Source organism: Jaculus jaculus, chromosome 5 (assembly GCF_020740685.1).
Source record: "Jaculus jaculus isolate mJacJac1 chromosome 5, mJacJac1.mat.Y.cur, whole genome shotgun sequence".
Taxonomy (NCBI): domain Eukaryota; kingdom Metazoa; phylum Chordata; class Mammalia; order Rodentia; family Dipodidae; genus Jaculus; species Jaculus jaculus.
Genome location: NC_059106.1, coordinates 71732006 through 71752786, shown reverse-complemented (window position 1 = coordinate 71752786; position 20781 = coordinate 71732006). Strand labels below are relative to the sequence as shown.

General features: G+C 48.2%; 1 pseudogene; it reads left to right on the top strand.

Annotated features, from left to right (window-relative positions):
* The first annotated feature begins 13190 nt into the window (after positions 1–13190).
* Positions 13191–15686, top strand: LOC101614991 (annotated as a pseudogene).
* The last annotated feature ends 5095 nt before the right edge of the window (positions 15687–20781 follow it).

The following is a 20781-nucleotide window of genomic DNA, read 5'->3' as shown; positions in this document are numbered from 1 at the left end:
AGAGCCTGAGCTCAGATTGCCAACACCCACAGAATGGCTGGGTACGGCGCCACGTGCCTGGAATCACAGCACTAGGGATGCAGAGACAGGAGGATTCCTGGGGCTTGCTGGCTAGCTAGTTTAGTCAGTGAGCTCCAGGTGTAGTGAGAGATGGTAGTAGTTTGAATGTATGGCCCCCAACAGACTCAGGTGTTTTATTAAAACTTGGGATTCCAGCCACATGGCTGGAAGAGGTGCCACATTGAGTGGGTCCCAGGGCCCAGCTCTAATGTGTGCTTGGGAGTGGATCTGATTTCCAGCCTAAAGGTATGTACACCAGCCTGAGCCTGGAGCCCTGCTTTTTGCTTTCCATTTGTGCTTGCTGGTGGTGCCGGCTGATGGTGGTTTTGCTCTGCTTGGATTTATGAATGGGAGCCAGCTTCTTCCTCCATTGACGGAACTTTCCCTGCATCTGTAAGCTTGAGATAAACCCTCCTATAAACTGTGTCTGTTTGGGATGCTCACCCCCACAACGTGGAGCTGACTATGACAGAGACCTTGTGTCAACAAATAAGATAGAGAATGACCAAGGAAGATAGCCAACACTGACTTCTGGTCTCCACATGCACATACATACATGTACACATGCACCCTAATGTATTCACACATATGAGCATATATACACATACAGACACAAGGGGGAAATGTGGACATAGAGGCAGACTTCACAGAGGGAAAACAATGAGAAGGGAAAGAGGGAGGAAAGGAACATGTACAAGCCAAGGAGAGGGACCTGGAGCAGATCCTCCCCCTCCGTTTCCAAAAAGCATCAAGTCTGTGAAGACAACTGGACCTTAAGCCGCCCAGTTCATGGCAGTTCTTTGCTAGGGTAGACTTAGCCAGCTACTGCAGAGTTATTCTCTCCTGCTCTGCCTCCCACTACTGTGCCTCAGTGAGGGGTCAGGAAGCCGCCTGGGGAGGGTTGTGTGGGAGGCAGATACCCATGGAGCCGCAGGAGGTGGCAGCTGTATGTGCCATGCTGTGCCTAGCAGTAGAGGAGGGCACAGCCGTTGCCCTGTTCCTACTGCACGTCCGTAGGCCCCCTCAGACAACAGCTGCGCCTGGCAGGCGCTGCTGTGTGAAATTGGGCTTGGAAGGAGGAGGAAGTTCTACAGAGGGGTGTGGAGGGACCCCAGGGGCAGCAGAATGGCAAGGCTGCTGTGGGAACAGACTCTCTCTCTCTTTTTTTTTTTAATCATAAGTGAGACATGTCCTGGGAACCAATAAAACTTGATGGGAACACTTTGTGGCGGGGGTGGGGGTGAGGATGGTGGAGAGTGTGGGCTGGAGATGCTGTGATAACTCAAGGCCATGTCCACAAACTCACAGTTGGTCCTAACTCCTCTCTTTCCCCTCTCTCAGCAGCTGAGATTACCAGCAGCTGGTTGTGGCACCCCCTCATCTTCTCCCATCTTCTTCTGTTTTTCTTTTCTTTTTTTTTTTTTTTATTACTTCATTGCTCAAAGTCACTGTGCCCTGCCTATTTCTGGGAAGTGGATCCAGACCTTAAGTTTTTATGGAAGCAGGAAGAAGAAGAAGCCCTTCCCACAGAACACACTGGAATCCTTTTGAGATCAGAATAGAACTAAGCCTTTGAGTATTGGGGAGGTGGTCCTGGGAAACTGAGTTACTGGTCTAGGGAGCAAAAAGTGTTTACAAACAGAAGGAGCTGTGTGAGAAAAAGACAGAGGTACAAACGCCTATAGTAAGTGGAAGGCATTCTATGGGTGGTAGCAAGCAATGTCTATGAGGACCTGGGAAGGAGACGGCTTCAGAGGAGGCCAGGGCCAGATTACCATGACTGCGAAGTGTTGTCCTCTCTGGATGCTCCCCAGTGCTGGAGGACTCAGAGCCTGCCTGAGAGATCACACCCACTTCTGGAAGTGTTTCTATTTGTTTGTTTGCCATAGATTCTTGCTCTGTCGCCCAGGCTGACCTTGAACTTATGATCTTCCTGCTTCAGCCTCTCCAATCCTGGGATCACAGGCATGAGTTACCAGATCTGGCTTTAGGAAGACGTTTTAGGAAATAGCCGTGTGTGTGTGTGTGTGTGTGTGTGTGTGTGTGTGTGTGTGTGTGTGTGTAGATGAGAGACTGCATGCATGCATGTGCCATGGCACGTGTGTAGAGATCGGAAGACAACTACAGGTGTTGGTCTTTGCCTTGTTCAAGGCAGGGTTTCTTTTTTCCTTTTCTTTTATTTTTTTTCGAGGTAGAGGCTCACTCTAGCTCAGGCTGACCTGGAATTCAGTCTGTAGTACCAGGGTGGCCTCGAACTCATGACGATCCTCCTACCTATGCCTCCCGAGTGCTGGGATTAAAGGCATGCACCACAAGGCAGAGTTTCCTGTTGTTCACCACGTTAGCTGGCTGAGATCTTCTGGGAGTTCTCCTGTCTTGCCGCACACACACTGGAATTACAGACGCACACTGCCACATCGACTTCATGTGGGTTTGAGAATCTGCACCCAGGGCCTCGTGCTTGTGCAGCAAGTGCTTTTCCCACCGAGCCATCCCTGTGACTAGGTCTGGATGAGGAAGTGAGGATGTCTACTGACTCGTGATCCATTTCTGTCAATAGGTTTCCAGTGGACCAGATGTGTCTACAAAAAAATCCCCCTGCTCCAGCTCTCTGTGATTGCATAACAAGGCAGCCCCAGGCAACATTTATTCAGCCCACAGGCCTGCCATTTGGAAAGGGCTCCACAGGAACAGCTCGTCCCTGCTCTGGGATGATTGGGATCGTCTGAAGTCTCTGGCACTTGCAAGTCGGGTGATGGAGTCTGGGACCTTAGTTGGGGTTCAGCCAGACCCTACAGGTGGCCTCTGATTGTGGTCTGGCCTTTTCCACAGCATAATGGCTGGGCCCATAGTGTTCTCAGAGTGAGAACCGGGTGGAAGTTTGGCTAATAGCCTTTGAAGCCTTTTTGCACATTGTGTTATGTTCTATTCAAGAGCCACTCGCTGGGGTCTGCCCATCTGCAAAGAGGTTCCAGAAGCTGTGTTTTGCTAGGCAGAATGTAAAAAAAATATATAGACCTGAATTAAAGCCACCTTCCTAGGAACTACACCTAATTATATTTCAAAGAGGCTGGGTAGCTTGCCACAATGACGGGAGCCCTGTGTGACAGAAGTAGGTCTAAAGACAGCATAGCTATAAGCACGCGTGCACACATGGCCACACTGTGCTCACACGTGCGTGACCAAGTGCCTCCTTTGCCTGGCAAATCGTGTACTGAGTGATGTCACTTGCATATATAATTGGTATTTTCAACCGAACGTTTGAAAAGATAACTTCTTACTTGTTTTGACTATTTATTTATTTGCAAGGAGAGAGAGAGAAGAGAAACAGAGAGGATGGGTGTGCCAGGGCCTCTAGCCACTACAAATGAACTCTAGATGCATGTGCCATTTTGTGCATCTGGCTTTACATGGGTACTGGGGAATTGAAGTCAGGTTGTTAGGCTTTGTAGGCAAGCACCTTAACCACTGAGCTCTCTCTCTGCCCGAATTCTTATTTTTAAAAAAATTTTTGTTTGTTTATTTTTACTTATTTATTTGAGAGCCAGAGAGAGAGAGAGAGAGAGAGAGAGAGAGAGAGAGAGAGAGAGAGAGAGAATAGGTGCTCCAGAGCTTCCAGCCACTGTAAACGAACTCCAGATGCGTGAGCCCCCGTGTGCATCTGGCTAATGAGGGTCCTGGGGAATCGAGTCTCAAATAGGGGTCCTTAGGCTTCACAGGCAAGCGCTTAACTGCTAAGCCATCTCTCCAGCCCAGCGAATTCTTATTTTTTAAAGCATGTACTTCCCTAGTTTGGCCATCATTCTTATCTTCTCTTTCTCTTACATGCCACATGGAATTCATCAGGAAAGGCTGATTCATCTAGAATCCAAGCACTCCTTAACCCAAGTTCATCACCATGTCCCAAGACAACATCCGCATACCTGGGTTCTTGCAATAGCTCGGGGCTTATCTCTCTGCTGCCCTCATGTACCCACCATTCCCTGCTCTGGTCACAGAGGCCTAAGTGATTCCTTTTCAAATATTTTATTTATTTGTGTGCGTGAGTGAGAGAGAAGGGGGTATGGGCAGAGAGAAAGAGAATGGGCATGGCAGGGCTTCTAGCCACTGCAAACAAATTCCAGATGCAAGTGCCACCTTGTGCATCTGGCTTACATGGGTATTGGAGAATCAAACCCGGGTCCTTAGTCTTTGCAGTCAAGTGCCTTAGCCATTAAGCCATCCCTCCAGCTCTTAAATAATTTTTTTTTTTTTGAGTTAAGGTCTCACTCTAGCCCAGGCTGACCTGGAATTCACTCTGTAGTCTCAGGGTGGCCTCGAACTCACAGCGATCCTCCTGCCTCTGCCTCCTGAATGCTGGGATTAAAGGTGTGCACCACCATGCCTGGCTCTAAATGGTTTTTTAAAAAAATTATTTACTTATTTATTTGCACTCGTGTGTGCCTCTCTTGCTCTCTTTCTTTCTCACTCACTCTCTCTCTGTAGGTTTGCTAGGGATTTTCGCTGCTGCAAATGTACATCTGGCTTTATGTGATTGGCTGGGGAATTGACAGGTTTTTTAAGCAAGTGCCTTTAGCCACTGAGTCATCTCCTCAGTCCTCTCGCAGTGATTTTTATAGCATACATCAGACTGTGTACTACTCTACTCAAAACCCCACGGTGACCCCATTTCTCCTGAAGATTACAAGTCACAGTACTTACAGCAATTTATAGGCACCACCCTGAGCTGTTTGTTGGGCTCTCCTCACCACTGGCCTCTCTGACCTCATCTCCTACCACTCTCCTGCTCATGTCACTTAGCCACGAAGGCTTTGTTTGTCCCCCTTCAAACCAATCCAGGCCCGTTCCTACATCAGGGCCTTTGTACTTGCTATTGCCTCTGCCGGAGATCTTTACAGCTTCCTCTCCATTCTTCAGGCTTCTGTTCAAATGTCACCACGTTCGGAAAGGTCTCTGTATTATACTATTTAAAATTGTCGGGCTGGAGAGATGGCTTAGCGGTTAAGCGCTTGCCTGTGAAGCCTAAGGACCCCGGTTCGAGGCTCGGTTCCCCACGTTAGCCAGATGCACAAGGGGGCGCACGCGTCTGGAGTTCGTTTGCAGAGGCTGGAAGCCCTGGCGCGCCCATTCTCTCTCTCTCCCTCTACCTGTCTTTCTCTCTGTGTCTGTCACTCTCAGATAAATAAATAAAAAAATGAAAAAAAAATTTTTTAAATTGCCACTCTATCCCTGCCCTTGGGTTCCTCTATCCCTCATCATTGCTGTATTTTTCTCTATTGAGCTTATGACTATATTACATGTTTACTGTAAGAAACTGTCTCTTTTCTTCCACTAAAATTAGGCCCTTAAAAAAATTAGGCCCTTTAGAAATCAGCTGGAAGCCTCTTCCCTGTTGACAAGCTGTCATGGTGCTGGAAAGTGCTATCCATCTTGTTTGAAGAGAAAAGTCAATGGTCTTCACCAGCGGTGGACCCTGCAAGCTATATGGCTGGCCAGCCAGGCAAAATGTGCCAACTGGGGCAATGGTGGCATATCTGTTATGAAAGAAACCAACTGCTCTCTGATTGGATTTGAGGCCTGCTCAATGGGAGGAAATTCATGTGTGGTACTGACAACCTAGTCAAAAGCCTATAGCTGGAGAGGTCATAAGCCTTAGGTGGGAAGCTACTACTGTTAGGTTAAACAGCTATTATGCTTACCACATGGCCCTCTAACTATTTATGTTTATGCCATATGCTAAAGCTGCTCTCCCTTTTGGTTAGAGAAGCTTCTCTTTTCAGATGGTGGTGACTGCTGGGGAGACTCAATACTCACTGAAGTGCTGAGAATGAGTGACAGTGGAGTGTGTTCAGCACTAAGTGAGACACCTTTGTCTCAGGATCCACTGTGGAAGAGGTGGCGGAAAGAATCTAAGAGCCAAAGAAAGGGGAAGAGTGCTAACAATACTGTCCTCCAGACATTAAATAGCTGTTGTTTTCAGGACCCCACAGAGGCTGTCACTACCTAACACATGTATAATAGGGGTGAAAAAGAAAATGACATCAAAATAGAAGAGCAACTAGTTGGAATGAAGGAGGGGTTCAGTGGAGGAGGGATGGGAAGAGGAGACAAGGAAGGGTAGTGGGAGGGGATTATGATCTGGGTACATTGTGTATATGAATGGAGGCTGTCAGCAATTTTTTTTTTTTAATTAGGCCCATTACTCTAAGGAGTTTATGTTTTGTTCAATGCTTATTCTCCAACACTTAAAAGAGAACATAGTGTCTGTCACCATTGGTTGAATAAATAAAAACAACTGTGCTCTGTCAACTTCTCATGTCTCTCTTCTCTCCTTCCCTTCCTTCCTTTTTTCCCTCATTCTTCCCTTTCCTCCTCCTCTACCTTCTCCCTCTTTTTCTTCTTATTCTTTTTCTTCTGTTTTTTTTTTTTTTTAAGGCAAGCCCAATAGAATGGCTTTTTTTTTTTTTTTTCAGGAGAGAGAGAGAGAGTGATGAAGAGAAAGAGAATTGGCATGCCAGGGTCTCCAGCCACTGCAGTCAAACTCCAGAAGCATGCACCCCTTTGTGCCCATGTGCAACACTGCCTGCTTGCATTACTGCATCTGGCTTACATGGGACCTTGAGAGTTGAACATGAGTCCTTAGGCTTCACAGATAAGCACCTTAACCACTAAGCTACCTCTCCTGCTCTACCTCCTCTTATTTAAAAAAATAAAGCTATTCATTTGTGTGCCTGTGTATGTGGTACATTTGTGCCAGGGTCTGCTAGTGCTGTAAACCAATGTCAGGTGCATGTGCTGCTTGGAGCCCAGCTTCACATGGGTGGCAGGGAATTGAACCCAAGCCATCAGGCTTTGTAAGCAAGCACTTTAACCACTGAGCAATCTGTTCAGCTCCAATCTCTCTCTGTCTTCTCTCTCTCTCTGACAGTGTGTTATTGTGTAGCTCAGGCTAGCCTGGAATATATGATCCTCCTGCCTCAGCCTCCTGAGTGCTGGGGTTACAGGCATCTACCATCATGCCCAGCTTTGATCTCCTTAGATTTCTAAAGGCTACAGTGTATGTGTTTACTTGGAGTGATGTAGCTTTTATTATTTCAATATGCTCCCCTTTCATCCCACTTAATGATTTGGCCTTCAATTCTACTTTTTTTCATATTATTATGATGACCAAGTTATGGTCTTTTTATTGTTGGCAAGCCTTCAAAGTATTTGCTTTTGTTTTAGGTTCATAGTCATGTTATCTGCTAAGAAAATAGGATGAGAAAATAGAACCTCCCCATGGCCTGGGAGAATTGTTTTGTCTTAAGCAAAAAGTCTCTAAGTGGTGGCCCGTAGACAAAGCCATCCATTTTGGGGCATTGGCTCATAGTTAGTAGATCTACGCGCATACCCGTGCACATAGGCAGCCACATCTACAAAAGCAAGCAACCTCCTTAAGCACAAAACAGAAAAAACAACAGCAGCATCCAGAACAACTCTCACAGATGAGCAGAGAGTGCAAGACAAGGGAAATATGTATTGCAACAGCATGTGAGTGGATGCGAGTCTGGCCCATGTGGCTTGAGCCAGGGAGAGGATGGAAAGCCACAGTGTGAGGGTAAAGCAGGGCCATCTCGGGGAGCCTTACATCAGCCCAGCCAAGGACGTTGGATTCTACATGTGATGAGGATCCTTGGAAGGACTTAGGACAGAGTAAGGATGTGGTGTGTATCTTTAAAAGCTCACTCTGGGGCTGGAAAGATGGCTCAGAGGTTAAGGCACTTGCCTGCAGTGCCTAATGATCCTGGTTTGATTCCTTAGCACCCACATAAAACCAAATGCACAAAGTGGCACATACATCTGGAGTTCATTTGCAGTGGCTAGGGGCCCTGACACTCCATTTTCTCACTACCTCTCTCTCTCTCTCTCTCTCTATCTGTGTGTGTGTGTGTGTGTGTGTGTATACTTGAAAATAAATAAAAAATATGCATTTATTTATTTTTTGTTTTTTTTGAGGTAGGGTCTCACTTTAGCCCAGGCTGACCTGCAATTCACTATGTAGTCTCAGGGTGGCTTCGAACTCACAGTGATCTTCCTACCTCTGCCTCCTGAGTGCTGGGATTAAAGGCGTGCACCACCACGCCTGGCTAAATACAATATTTTGAAAAGCTCACTCTGTGTTCTTTGTGGGAAATGGTTTATAGGAATCAGGAAGAAGAGCAGAGAGATGTGTCAGGAAACCACTGCTGTGATCCAGGCAGAAGATGACGGCCACTCGATCTAGGAGACTCACCATGGAGACAGGGGGAGACAGTGGGTTTTGAAAGGGTTCTCATGTGGCTTCACCAGTGCTGGGGGTGAAGGAAAGAAGAATCAAGGGTGACTTCTCTCAGGTTTGTGTTGAAGGGACTTTGTGGATGGTTTTGTATTCTGTATCGAAACGACTCTCAGTGATACTGCATTTGTCTAGCACTCCTAAAATCCTAAAACTCAATCCCTAGCTTCACACACACACACACACACACACACACACACACACACACACACACACACAAAACAAACAACAGAAAAGATGGAGCCCTTTGGAGGGGAAGGGTGAAGCAGGCTTGGAAGCAGGAGTCTGTTTTGGTTAATTATGCCTGAATTGCTTGTTTGAACCCCAAAGCGAAGATGATAAACAGGCAGCTGAATGTTAAGAGTCTGGAGCTCAGGGGAGGTCAGCAAGTCACCAGCAAATAGACAGTCTTTAAAAGCCATGAGACTGACAAGATGACCTAGGGAGAGAATACAGTAAGAAGGGAGCTCAGGGTTCCTGGGGAATACTCCAATGTCAGGGAAAAGTTGAATCTGAAGCAGTAACTGGGTTACACATAAGTAAACAGACCTGGTCCAGGTGTGGTCCTGGCCATCACTGACCTATCATTGGCTGGCTCCAGTCTCTCCAGCAAGGTGGTCTGACAAGTTTTCAGCATGGTGTGAAATCTCCTCCTGGAAGCCAGGTTCCTTCTCTGGTCCACAGGAGGCTTCGGCCTTTACTTGAGCCTAAGACTCCTGGGGGGACAATTACATTTCCTTGGGGTCAATTATCTCAGTAGTCTGTTAGCCAAAGAGAAGGTCACAAGTGTCTCTTATTTATCTATGAGAGAGAGAGTGAGAGAGAGAGAGAGGGGGGGGGGGAGAATGGGTGTGCCCGGGCTTCCAGCTGTGGCAAGCTCCAGATGTGTATGCTACCTTGTTCATCAGTCATCTGGCTTACATGGGCATCTAACACAGCTTTGCAGGCAAGCACGTCAATTGTTCATCCATCTCCTCAGCCCCACAAGTGTCGCTTTAGAGGTTAGACTGTGTCTGCTCCTGCCAGGATGGTAACACCGCTGTCCTTCCAGGGGGTCCACTCTCTGGCTTCCTGCCTTCCTTAGACCCCCAGCTGGCGTAAGCTTCCATGAAGCCCTCTCCCACCCTTCCAACAAATTAATGCCAGGCGGTCATAGCACACTTCTTCTTACAGGACTACCCCACCAAGAACCTCACCGGGCAACCTCAAGGCAGCCCACACTTAGCCTGGGCTCTCTCACTTCCTCCCCACAGGACTGGCTCTGCTTCCCACTGGGCTGCAGGAGCTCAGCTCGGCACGTCCTGCTCAGCTGTCCCTGCCGCAGTCCTCTGTGTTCCTCAAGTCAGTGAAAAATATCTCCTCCTTCCATGGACACCTCTGTCTATCCTTGTGACATATGAACTATGAGGAAACAAAGACGCGCCTCTCTCAAAGCTGTCTGGGAGGTGCTATTGAGCTCCCCAAAGCACAAAGGCTGTAACAGGGAACATCTCAGTCCACCTCCAGCGGCCCTCTGGAAGCCCAAATGGGGAAGTGATCACCAAGACTTCCAAACCTGCAGATGAAGAAGCTATTTTGGGGACTGTGGCAGGTCACTGAACTTCCTTAGGCAGTAAATCTTCTGGAGAATTGGGGGAGGGCAGGAAGACATACATGCAATGGCTGGGTTAAGACTGAGAGCATAATAGAGTTTTCACAAATGCTAGTTGCTTTTATGAGTCAGAGGAATTCTGAGTGGCTAAAAAATAAAACAATTCTGGTTGTATTAGTTAGAAGGCTTGTCAGGATGTCTGGCACAGAGGAAGGTGCAAAAAATAGTAGTGTATTATTTATTTACTTTGGCTTTTCAAGGTAGGGTTTCGCTCTAGCCCAGGCTGATCTGGAATTCACTATGGAGTCTCAGAGTGGCCTTGAACTCATAGCCATTCTCCTACTTATGCCTCCCAAGTGCTGGGATTAAAGGTGTGAGCCACCATGCCTGGTTCAAAACAGTAGTTTTATAGGAAATGCTTAGTGTTGGGACAAGAACTTAGGTGAACTCAAGCAAGGGGAGACCATTTGAACCATTAGTGGAAGAATCATGGATAAAATGTTTCTTCCTTTTATTTACAAGTCTACTGTGGCCATGCATGGAATGGCTAATAGTTTGTTTATTTTTAAGTATTTTATTTACTTATTTGAGAGAAAGTAAGAGAAAGAGAGGGAAGGAGAGAGGGACAGAGATAGAGATAGATAGAAAGAATGGGCACACCAGGGCCTCTGGCCACTGCAAATTAACTCCAGACACATGCGCCACCTTATGCATCTGGCTTTATGTGGGTATGTGGGAATTGAACCTGGATCCTTAGGCTTCGCAGGCAAGTACCTTAGCTGAGCCATCTTTCCAGCCCAAAAGCTTGTTTTCAAAAAATACATTTAAATATTTATTTACTTGCATATGTGTATATGGGTGTGCCAGGGCCTCTTGCTACTGCAAATGAACACCAGACAAATGCACCTCTTTGTGGGTGCGGCTTTATGTGGGCACTGGGGAATTGAACCCAGGCCCTCAGGCTTTCCTGAACCATTTTCCCAGCCCTTGAATTGTCTTGAGTAGAGATATCTGTGACCAGTGAGGATGATCACTCGAATCTGTCTAAAGTCTGTCTTTACGTGGCTGGAGGGTTTGGGTGCAATTGGGGGCACTGAATGTGAGGAAAAGGAAGTGCTGGGGACAAGGGAGACAAGGGTCCAAACACTACGTATGAGAAGTAAGAATCTATTGTGTATGGAAGGAGAAGAGCTGGGCTAATGGAGAGAGGAAGAGAAAACCCCTCAGGGTGGGCTGGAGGGCTGGCTTAGCAGTTAAGGCATTTGCCTGCAAAGCCAAAGGACCCAGGTTCAGTTCGCAAGGACCCACATAGGCCAGATACACAAGGTGGCCCATGCATCTGGAGTTCATTTGCAGCGGCTGGGGGCCCTGGCGTGCTCTCTCGCTCGCTCTCTGCCTCTTTCCGAAATAAGTAAATAATAAAATCTTTTTAAAAACCCTCAGGGGCTGGGGATGTGACTGGGTGGATAGAGTGCTTGCCTGAGTCCTTGAGGTTGAATTTCTGAAGCCACTTGCCATCGATAATCCCAGGGCAACTACGGCAGGACTGGGGGTGGAGACAGGGGAGCCCCTCAGAGGCGGTAAACACAGTGGTGAGCAGTGAGAGGCCCTGGGTCAACGTGGGTCACAAACGCAGGCACCTGAGGTTGTCCTCTAACCTCTACATGTACGTGATGGCACGTGCATGCCTGCCCACACACATCAACATACAAGCCATGCACGTCATCCCAAAGGAGGCCCCCCAGAAAACAGCCTAGACCAACACAGGGATGGCTGTTTTCAATGCCTTTCACTTATTATTGCATTTAAGTTCAGTGCTTATTTTATTTCCTCACAAGGGTAGCTTCTTGGTTCTCCTTCCCAGAGCAGTTCTCCAGGCAGCCCTGGCCAGATGACTCTAGGTCTTTCTACAAACCTCCCGTGTGTGTGTGTGCGGGGGTGCAGTAGGAAAGGGAGATCAGAGAAGGGTCTTCTTCACTTCCCATGGAGGTAAAAAGTGCTAGTAACCCGACACACCATCCCCACCCATCCCGACCATGTCCCTGGGTTCTGGTTCTGTCCTTGTCACCTACTTGCTGCTTGGCCCTGGAAAGTTTTCTTCTCTCTGGTCTCAGTTCCCCATCTGAAAGGAAGGTGGTAGGGCTTGTATCTGAAGTATTCCCCAAAGGCTCCTGTATTGAAGGCTTGGTCCCCAATGCAGCACTGTTCAGAGGTGGGGCTTTGGGGAAGGGATTGAGACATGAGGCTCTGACCAGCAATGTCTGGATCCATTGAGGAGCTCCTAACCTGACTGACGAGAGAGGGGGGGAGGTGGAGGGAGGAGGGAGAGCGAGAATTGGCATGCCAGGACTTCCAGCCACTGCAATCAAACTCCAGATACATGTGCTCCCTTGTGCGCATGTGCGACCTTGTACATCAGGCTTACTTGGGACCTTAGGTTTCACAGGCAAGTGCCTTAACAGCTAAATCTCTCCAGCCCAACAATTCCTTGTTTGAACTCCTTTCTAGTAGAGTCAAAAGAGGAAGTCATGAAGTTAGTGATGAGGGCTGGTTAGAGGAGCTTGCTTGCAAAACTGAGTGCTCCAAGTTTGATTCTCCAGTACCCATGTAAAGCCAGATGGACAAAGTGGCACACGTGTCTGGAGTCCATTTGCAGTGGCATTAGGCACTAGTATGCCCATACTTAAAACACTCTCTCAAATGCATAAACAAAAATTTTTTAAAGAAATAAAAAATAAAGTTAGTGATGAAGAGGGCAGCTCCTCTGCCCCACATCTGTATCTGTAGCAATCTTGTAAAGCAAGGTGTGTGTGTGTGTGTGTGTGTGTGTGTGTGTGTGCACATGCGTGTCTGTTACTACATTGACAGAGATTCAAAGAAGTTGTCAACTGACCCTGTCCGGGTCTATGACAGACTGAAATCCTGACTGGCCCCAGATCTTGAGCTTAGAGATGCCTTGCTTTCTTATAACAGAAGTGATAGCTGACCCCTAATTCACCACTAGTAACTTCTTCCTTTCCCCGACTCTGGAAGTTTCTCTTGCTGCTGTTTCTCTCTTACACTCAGTCCCCCACTGGTCCTATGGTGAGGAGGCATTGCAGCTCTCTGACCCTGCTTCCTACCTCCAGGGGAAGTGTGAGGTGGCACTGCTGTGAGTATTATGGGCAAGCATGTGTTGATGGGCAGGGGGTGAGTCTGGGTTCCACTCAGCTCTGATTCTGTTTCTCTGTGAACTTGCTGCGGCCTGGTCTGCTCCCATCCCTGCCGCTGGCCACAGGCTGGACCACTTCCAACTGTCTAGTGACTGGGCTCCTGGCTGCACGTGGTCGCCTCTCTGCCCCCTGGACTCCAAGCTGCCCTTCCTTGCTCTTTGCTCATCAGTGACAGATGTGACACGGGCCTTGCAAGCTGTGCCTCGGAATGTAGAGGGGCTCTGCCTCACTGGTTCTATGTCTCCCCTGCCTCAGGGCACTTTCTCCACCTTTCCTGAGCTCAAAGGCCTGGGTCTGAAATTACATCTCAGCCAATTCCTGCCAGGAGTTCTCTAGGGCCTGGGGCAAACTGCGGCATCTCTCATTCATACAAGTCTTTTACCGAACTCCTTCTTCCTACCGCCTGATGCCTGTGTCGATCTGCTATCCCTCAAGCAAATCCATTTCTGGGGCTCCTGCCTGAGCAGGAGGACAGTGGGTGTCCCACTGCTTCCCAGTCTAAGACAGCTGACTGTCACACAGAGTTGTCTCCAGGACACGGGAGATCTAGCTGACCTATTCCCATATCTGGCAAACGGCCCCTCCTCTGGGAATGCCTGGACCCTGGACATGTTGAATCTGTCATTCAACCAGAAGATGACCACAGCTAGTCCTGGGCCCCTCCAAGGCCTTAAGCTGAAGTCTCTGTATTTAGGCAACACAAAGATAGGGGCAGGCACCCTGAGCTGCGGCAGCTCGACACCCTGTCTGTGGAGGCTGCTGCTGTGGCAGTGGGCCGCTCTGAGCTACAGGAGCTGAATTTGAGAGGTGGCAAGATAGCACTCATATCTCAGGAAGCCCTGGCTTCCTGTCACAGCCCGGAGAGCCTGGACCTTCAGGCCACTGGCCTGAATAAGGTGCCACTGGGGTTCCTGGCTGCCATGCTCAGGCTTCGGAGACAGAACCTGGCTGGAAACCAACTGTGGAGTGCCAAGCTGTGCATGAATGGGACAGGAGCCGGGTCAGGACTGTTGACCTTGAATCTGTCCTACAGTAAGCTATGTGTCCTGCCTCCGGCCCCCTTTGCCTGTTTGCCATGCCTGCATGAGCTGCTACTTCAGGGCAACCAACTGGTTTCCCTGGAGGGTCAGATAGTTTTGGAGGTGCAATGAGTCTGCACACTTTTGAGACTGCAGTGACCCGCCCCCCGTGCCAAGGTCATAGTATCCCTGCCCATGAACCTGATGAGCTTGGAGCTTCATACAGTCTCGGGCAAGTCTTGGGAACTGTCTGCTAATGTCTTCCCAGTCTTACAGACCCTGACTTTCAGAGGCAAGGGATACACTTGGGGGACCCATAATGCCTCCAAAGTCTTCCTTGCCCTTCAGCAACTCTCCCTGCTAGGCAGCCGCTTGGAGGCTCTCTGCTCCCAGAACCCCACCAGCGTTCGCCTCTGGCAGTTCCGGAGGGTCCAGTCCCTGAGCGTACAGGGGACTTGGCGCAATCTCAGGCCCTGCCATATCACCGGGCTGCCCAGCCTGTGGGAGCTCAAGCTTCAGTGGCGGCCGTCCCCGGCCCCGCCCCGCCCAGTGCAGCTGGAGGGCGAGCTGCCCCAGCGCCCGGTGCTACAGCTGATGGGAACAGGGCTGCATCACTGTTGGCCACTGCCTTCCAGGGTCTGGGCAGCCTCCAGGTCTTGGTGCTAGACGGTGAGCATGGCCGGGTATCAGATGACATCCTGGAGGAGCACAGTGCCCAGATGCCACAGAATGTCTATGTTATGCTTTGTACCTTGGCCGGCCAGTGTGCCGATGCATGGGTAGAGCCTTGGCTTCAGTGGTCCCCCAGAACATACATAAGCCGATTTAGCAAACAGTGGTGTCAAGCAGACGTGGGGGTCCGCTCCAAGGATCCTCTTTCCCCCTATCTCTCCAGCCACTGCTGTACCTTGCTGTTTCTGTTGCCCTGTTTGCCCCTCCTGCAGGAACCCAGGCACTCCTGGCTCCTCTGTCTGAAGGCTTTGTTCAGGATTTGGCTCCAGGGTCTTCGAGGCCCAAGGGATGAGGGAAAGAAGTTCCTTTATGACGTATCTGTGTCCACTGTAGGCAAGACCAGGGCTGGGTGGCTCGGGAGCTGCTGCCTGCACTGGAGGGCTGTCCTCCAGTTGGCCAGGGCCTACGTCTTTGCCTCTCTGAGTGAGACTTTGAACCTGGCGGGGGTGTGGCTGACAGTGTGGCGCACAGCATGATAGGCAGCCGGGCCACAGTCTGTGTGCTGAGTTGTGGGGCCCTGTGCACATCCCACTGTTGTTTGGAGCTGCACCTGACCACCTCCCTCCAGCTGCCTGCTCCCTCCCCTGCCAATGCTGCAGGTGGTCTTCTTGGAACCCATCTCCTGTCACCACCTCCCTTGCTATCATAGACTGGTCTGGCTACTCCAACGAGGAGACTACTGTCCATGGCCCAAGGAAGATGAAACAAAGGATGCCTTTTGGGCTTGGCTGAGGAGAAGGCTGGGGCAGCCTGGGTAGAGTGGGGCACTGATGTTGGAGCCATCCTGGAAGGAGGATTGCGTATGTGAGGGTTCAGACCAGCTTTGGGGGAGGCTGTGGGGACTGAATGAGAAGAGGTGAGAGATGGGAGATGGTAAATGACCATGTAGGATGCGATGTGACCACAGGACCTCCAAATCCTCAGTAAACTTGCTCACCCTGTTAAATACTTGGCTTGATGGAAGGTTTTTAGTGGAAATGCACATGTGGCACAAGGTCAAAGGGGAAGGGTCACAGACGCTGGGGCTCAGAGGAAATAAAGACTCATGAAGGATACCAGGGAGGAAGAACTCCTAAACGATGGAGTTTGGGACAACACCGAGTCCAACCAGATTTTCAAAAGGCTCCCTTTGGCCTAGCGTGGTGGTGGATGCCTTTAATCCCAGCACTCAGGAGACAGAGGTAGGAGGATTACCATGAGTTTGAGGCTACCCTGAGGCTACATAGTGAATTCCAGGTCAGCCTGGGCTAGACTGAGACCCTACCTCAGAAAAAATAGGCTCCCTTTGCATCTGAGGTTATAGTGAGGATGGCAGCTGAGGACCAAAAAAGCTGGGGTGCTGTCCAGGAGGCAGTGGACTGATGGCCTGGTGCCTCAGTGAAAGCTCAGAGGTTATGTTCCTATAGAGAGTCTTTTTGAGCCTCAAAGCTATACTAATGCTCTGCATTTCAGCTGTGCTATGCCACTTGGAGATCCCAGAACACCCTGTGCTCTTGCTCCTGGGGCTTTGCTGAAGCACGCCTTTCCCCGAGAGATCTCTTAAACACCTTGAAAGATTCCACTCAGCCATCACCTTCTCCTGCGCTCCCAACCTGGGTGTAACAGTTACTCTCTTCTTGATGGAACAAAATGGCCAAACAGAAGTAGCTTATTGGAGGAAAGGGTTTATTTTGGCTTACGCTTCTGAGGGAAAGTTTCACCATGGTGAGGAAGATATGGCAGAGCAGACAGGTGGACATCACATCTCTGTAGTGGCAGGAATAAAGTAGACATGGATCTGAGTTATATTAGCCCAAAGCCGGACCCTAGCAACACAGCTCCCCCAGCAAGGCTCTCCCTTCCAGAAGCTTCACAACTTTTCCAAATTACCACTAGGTGTTCAAAACATATGAGCCTATCCAAACCACCACACTAGTAAACTTGCTTCTGGGCTTTTATGGCTTTCTCTACTCACTGTCTCAGAGGACTGACCTTGGAGCCCCTGGAGCAGGGCTCTGAAAAATACACAAGATGCACCAATGGGGCTTGGGAGGAGAATGATGTTCTCTCCCTCTCTCATTTTTTAGAGAGACAGAGATAGACAGAGACAGAAGGAGAGAGAGAGAATTGGTGTGCCAGGGCCTCAACCATAGCAATCAAACTCCAGACACTGCACCACCTAGTGGGCATGTGCAATCTTGCACTTGTCTCACCTTTGTGTGTCTGGCTTACCTAGGATCTGGAGAGTTGAACATGGGTCCTTAGGCTTCACAGGCAAGCGCCTTAAAACTGCTAAGCCATTTCTCCAACTCTCTCTCTCTCATTTTGAGACAAGGTCTTCTCTAGCCAGGGATAACCTTGAACTGGATAAGTAGCCAAGGCTGATTTTGAACTCCTGATCTTCCTGCCCAAGTGTTGGGATTACAGATATATGCCACTGTGCCTGACTTTATTTATTTTTGCTTTTTAAATCTCACCTTATTCTGAAGCTAGATTGTCATCTTTTTATCTATGTTTTATTGGTATGTAACTTAACCTCTGTCCCTCAGTTTCTTGTTCTGGAAAATGGGATAGCATCATATCTGCAGAGGCTTTGGTGAGGACTAAATGAGTTAATAGAATTATTGAAAGGCCAACTAATGCATTACAAATATTCAATAAGTAATACAAAGTAATACACGCACGCGCGCGCGCGCGCACGCACACACACACACACACACACACACACACATAAATGAGAGATTGCACAGTGGTTAAAGGAACTTGTTTACAAAGCCTGAAAAATCAGCTTCAATTCCCCAGTAGCCAAGAAAAGCCAAGTACACAAAGTATTACATGCATTTGGAGTTCATTTACAATGGCTAGAGGCTCTGTTGTGCCCATTCTCTGTCTCTGTCTCTGTCTCTGTCTCTCTCTCCTCCTATCTCAAATAAATAGATACATACTTCAAAAAAGGTGTGTATGTTACCACACGTGCATTGTTTATAAGTAAACATGCATGCACTAGAAGTTTGTGCTCCACACTGGCTTATTCATAGTAGTACTTAGCCCTGGGAGCCTAGGCCTGACCCAGCTGAACCAGGACTCAGGCAAGCACACAGAACGCTGGTAAACTAGATTCTGATGTCTACTGAACCACACAGATCGCAGGTCAGGCTCAAGCTGTTTATACGTGACACTGGACAGGGTATTTGGCCTCTTAGGAGTTTCCTTCTTCTTTAAAATGTCAGTATTTAATTAGACAAAGGCCAAGAGAACCCATACAATTCAGGCTGGAATTAGGGTGAGGGGCGCCCTCTTGTGGTCTAATGGTGTCTTCTTTCTGTACTCCACCCCTTCTTCAGAGCAGACCATGCTGCCTGCCAGGGAAGTCCTTAACTGATTCTGTGAAGCTGCCTTTCCAACTTAGGACCAGGACACTGTCTGGGATGTCAGCAGTCCACCGATCACTTCATACTGTGTCACTGTCAACCCCAAGCTCTCCATTCCTTCTGCCTATTGCCTCTTCCTCATGAAGGTGTCAGGCAAAGAGGAAAGTTTTGGAGTTACATGCCCAGGGGTTCAAATTCCAATTTGGACACTGCTGTAGTTAGCTTCACATTGTTGGGGACAAAACATTCGACCACAAATAGCTGGTGGGGGCTGAAAAGATGGCTCAGTGGTTTTAAAGGTGCTTGTTTGTAAAGCTTGATGGACTGGGTTCAATTCCCCAGTACCCATGTAAAGCCAGATGCACAAAGGGGCACATGTGTCTGTTTTTCAATTGCAGTGGCAGGAGACCCTGGCATACCCATGCCCTCTCTTGTCTCTTTGTCTGTGTACCCCTCAAGTAAATAAATATTTTCTTTTCTTTTCTTTTTTTTTTTTTTGGCTTTTTGAGGTAGGGCCTCACTCTAGTCCAGTTTGGCCTGGCATTCACTATGTAGTCTTAGGCTGGCCTCAGACTCATGGCGATCTTCCTACCTATGCCTCCTGAGTGCTAGGATTAAAGGCATGTGTCATCATGCCTGGCTCAAATAAATAGTTATTTTTTTAAGAAAAGGGTAGCTGATGGGAGAAAAGGGTTGATTTTGGTTTGCAATCTTGAGAGGAAGCTTTATCATGGCAGGGAAGAGATGGTGGGGTGAGCAGAGGCTGAGCATCACGTCTTGCCATAGTACCCGGCAGAAAGCAGCGAAAGCGAGCTGAACGAGCATTGGCAAGATGTTGCTGGCTGCAGGTCCTCTCCCGCAGCAAGACCCCACCTCCCAATGCCACCAGCTTGGGGTCAAGTCACAAACACGTGATGCTATGGGGATACTTTACCTTCAAACTACCAGACACTTACTGTCTATGTCACTTGAAGCAGGTTGCTTCATCTGCCCAAGCCTCAGCCCCTTTGTAAATTGGGGGGAACAACACGAACCTCATAGGGCTGTTATGGGACTTGACCAAGGAAGACTATTGATGGTTGGCAAAGTAAACTCACATAATGTATCAATAAATATGTCAGAACATGGTTTACAGGGGAGGAATTTGAAGTGGGTTATTAAGTCTAAGATGTAGAATTCTCTTAAATTTAACATAACATGCAGTGAGCCCCCCATCCCAAGTGCTAAATACTGTCAATTTACCTAAAATCTCACAGCCACTAAGGAAAATAATATTCAATGGTTCTTAACACTTTCTCTGTCCTGGGCATGTGCCAAGCTCCACTTATTCTTCTCAACAATCCTCACAGAAAGATCTTGTTATTATCATTCCTAGTTGATAGATGAAGAAATTGAGGCATTAAGAAATTTAGTAAATTGGGGGCTGGAAAAATGGCTCAGCAGCTAAGGTGCATGCCTGCAAAGCCTAACAACCTGGGGTTTCATTCCCCAGGACCCACGTAAAGCCAGGTGCACAAAATGGCACATGCATCTAGAGTTTGTTTGCAGCCACAAGAGGCCCTGGTGCACCCATTCTCTCTCTCCACTTGCAAATAAGTAAATAAGATTTTTTTAAATAAGAAGTTTGGTAATATGCCCAAGGTTTCCCTAGTGACTGACCAGGCGTGTATTCTATATTGGAAGGTAAGGAGTTTCAGACACAAGCAGCTTGATTTCAGAGAACGTGGTTTACTTACATAATTTCATTTAATCTTCACAACACCTTGTTATGCAGGTTGTTTTATTGTCTGCATTTTACAGATGAAAATCAAACAAACAAACAAAAAACCCAGAGACAAAAACAATGAGGTAATTTGTTCAAGGCCACACAGCTAGGAAGTCGCAGGATTGGGATTTGGGTTTGGTGTTGGGATTTGGATCAGAGTTTGACTACAAAACCCCACATCTTAGTTTCATATTAGATTGTTCACACTCCAAAGTGTTCACAATGGTATAAAGCAAGAACATATTGTATTAAGATTACTGTGCACTAGCGATAACATTCTTCCAACACCCACGAAATGCCAAGGAGCTGATTTACATAATAATGGCTAACAGTCACTGTATCTAGGTACTAGACTCCGAGCTAATAAGTTTTAGGTATATTGTCTCATCGTAGCCTCACATAAACCAAAGACAAGGATGCTTGCTGGTCACTGTGAAGAAGGGAGGTACCGAACTCATCTAGTTACGAGCTAGAAACTCAACATAATAACTGTCCAGTTTGCCCACCTTATTTCTTACTATTTCTGCTTTGATCTCTCACGTCTACCCAGGATCCCTCTCTCTCCTTCAGTAAGCTCCCCCGCTTCTCTCTAGTCCCGCGTTGCCATCACCACTTGAACCAATGGAAAAGGTCAGGATCGTATCAGGCCCCGCCCCGGGCGTTAAGCCTGCTCTGATTTGCTGAGGTCAGAGTCCACTTATTGGCTGATGCAGCAGCCGCTCGCGCGATGCCTTTTGG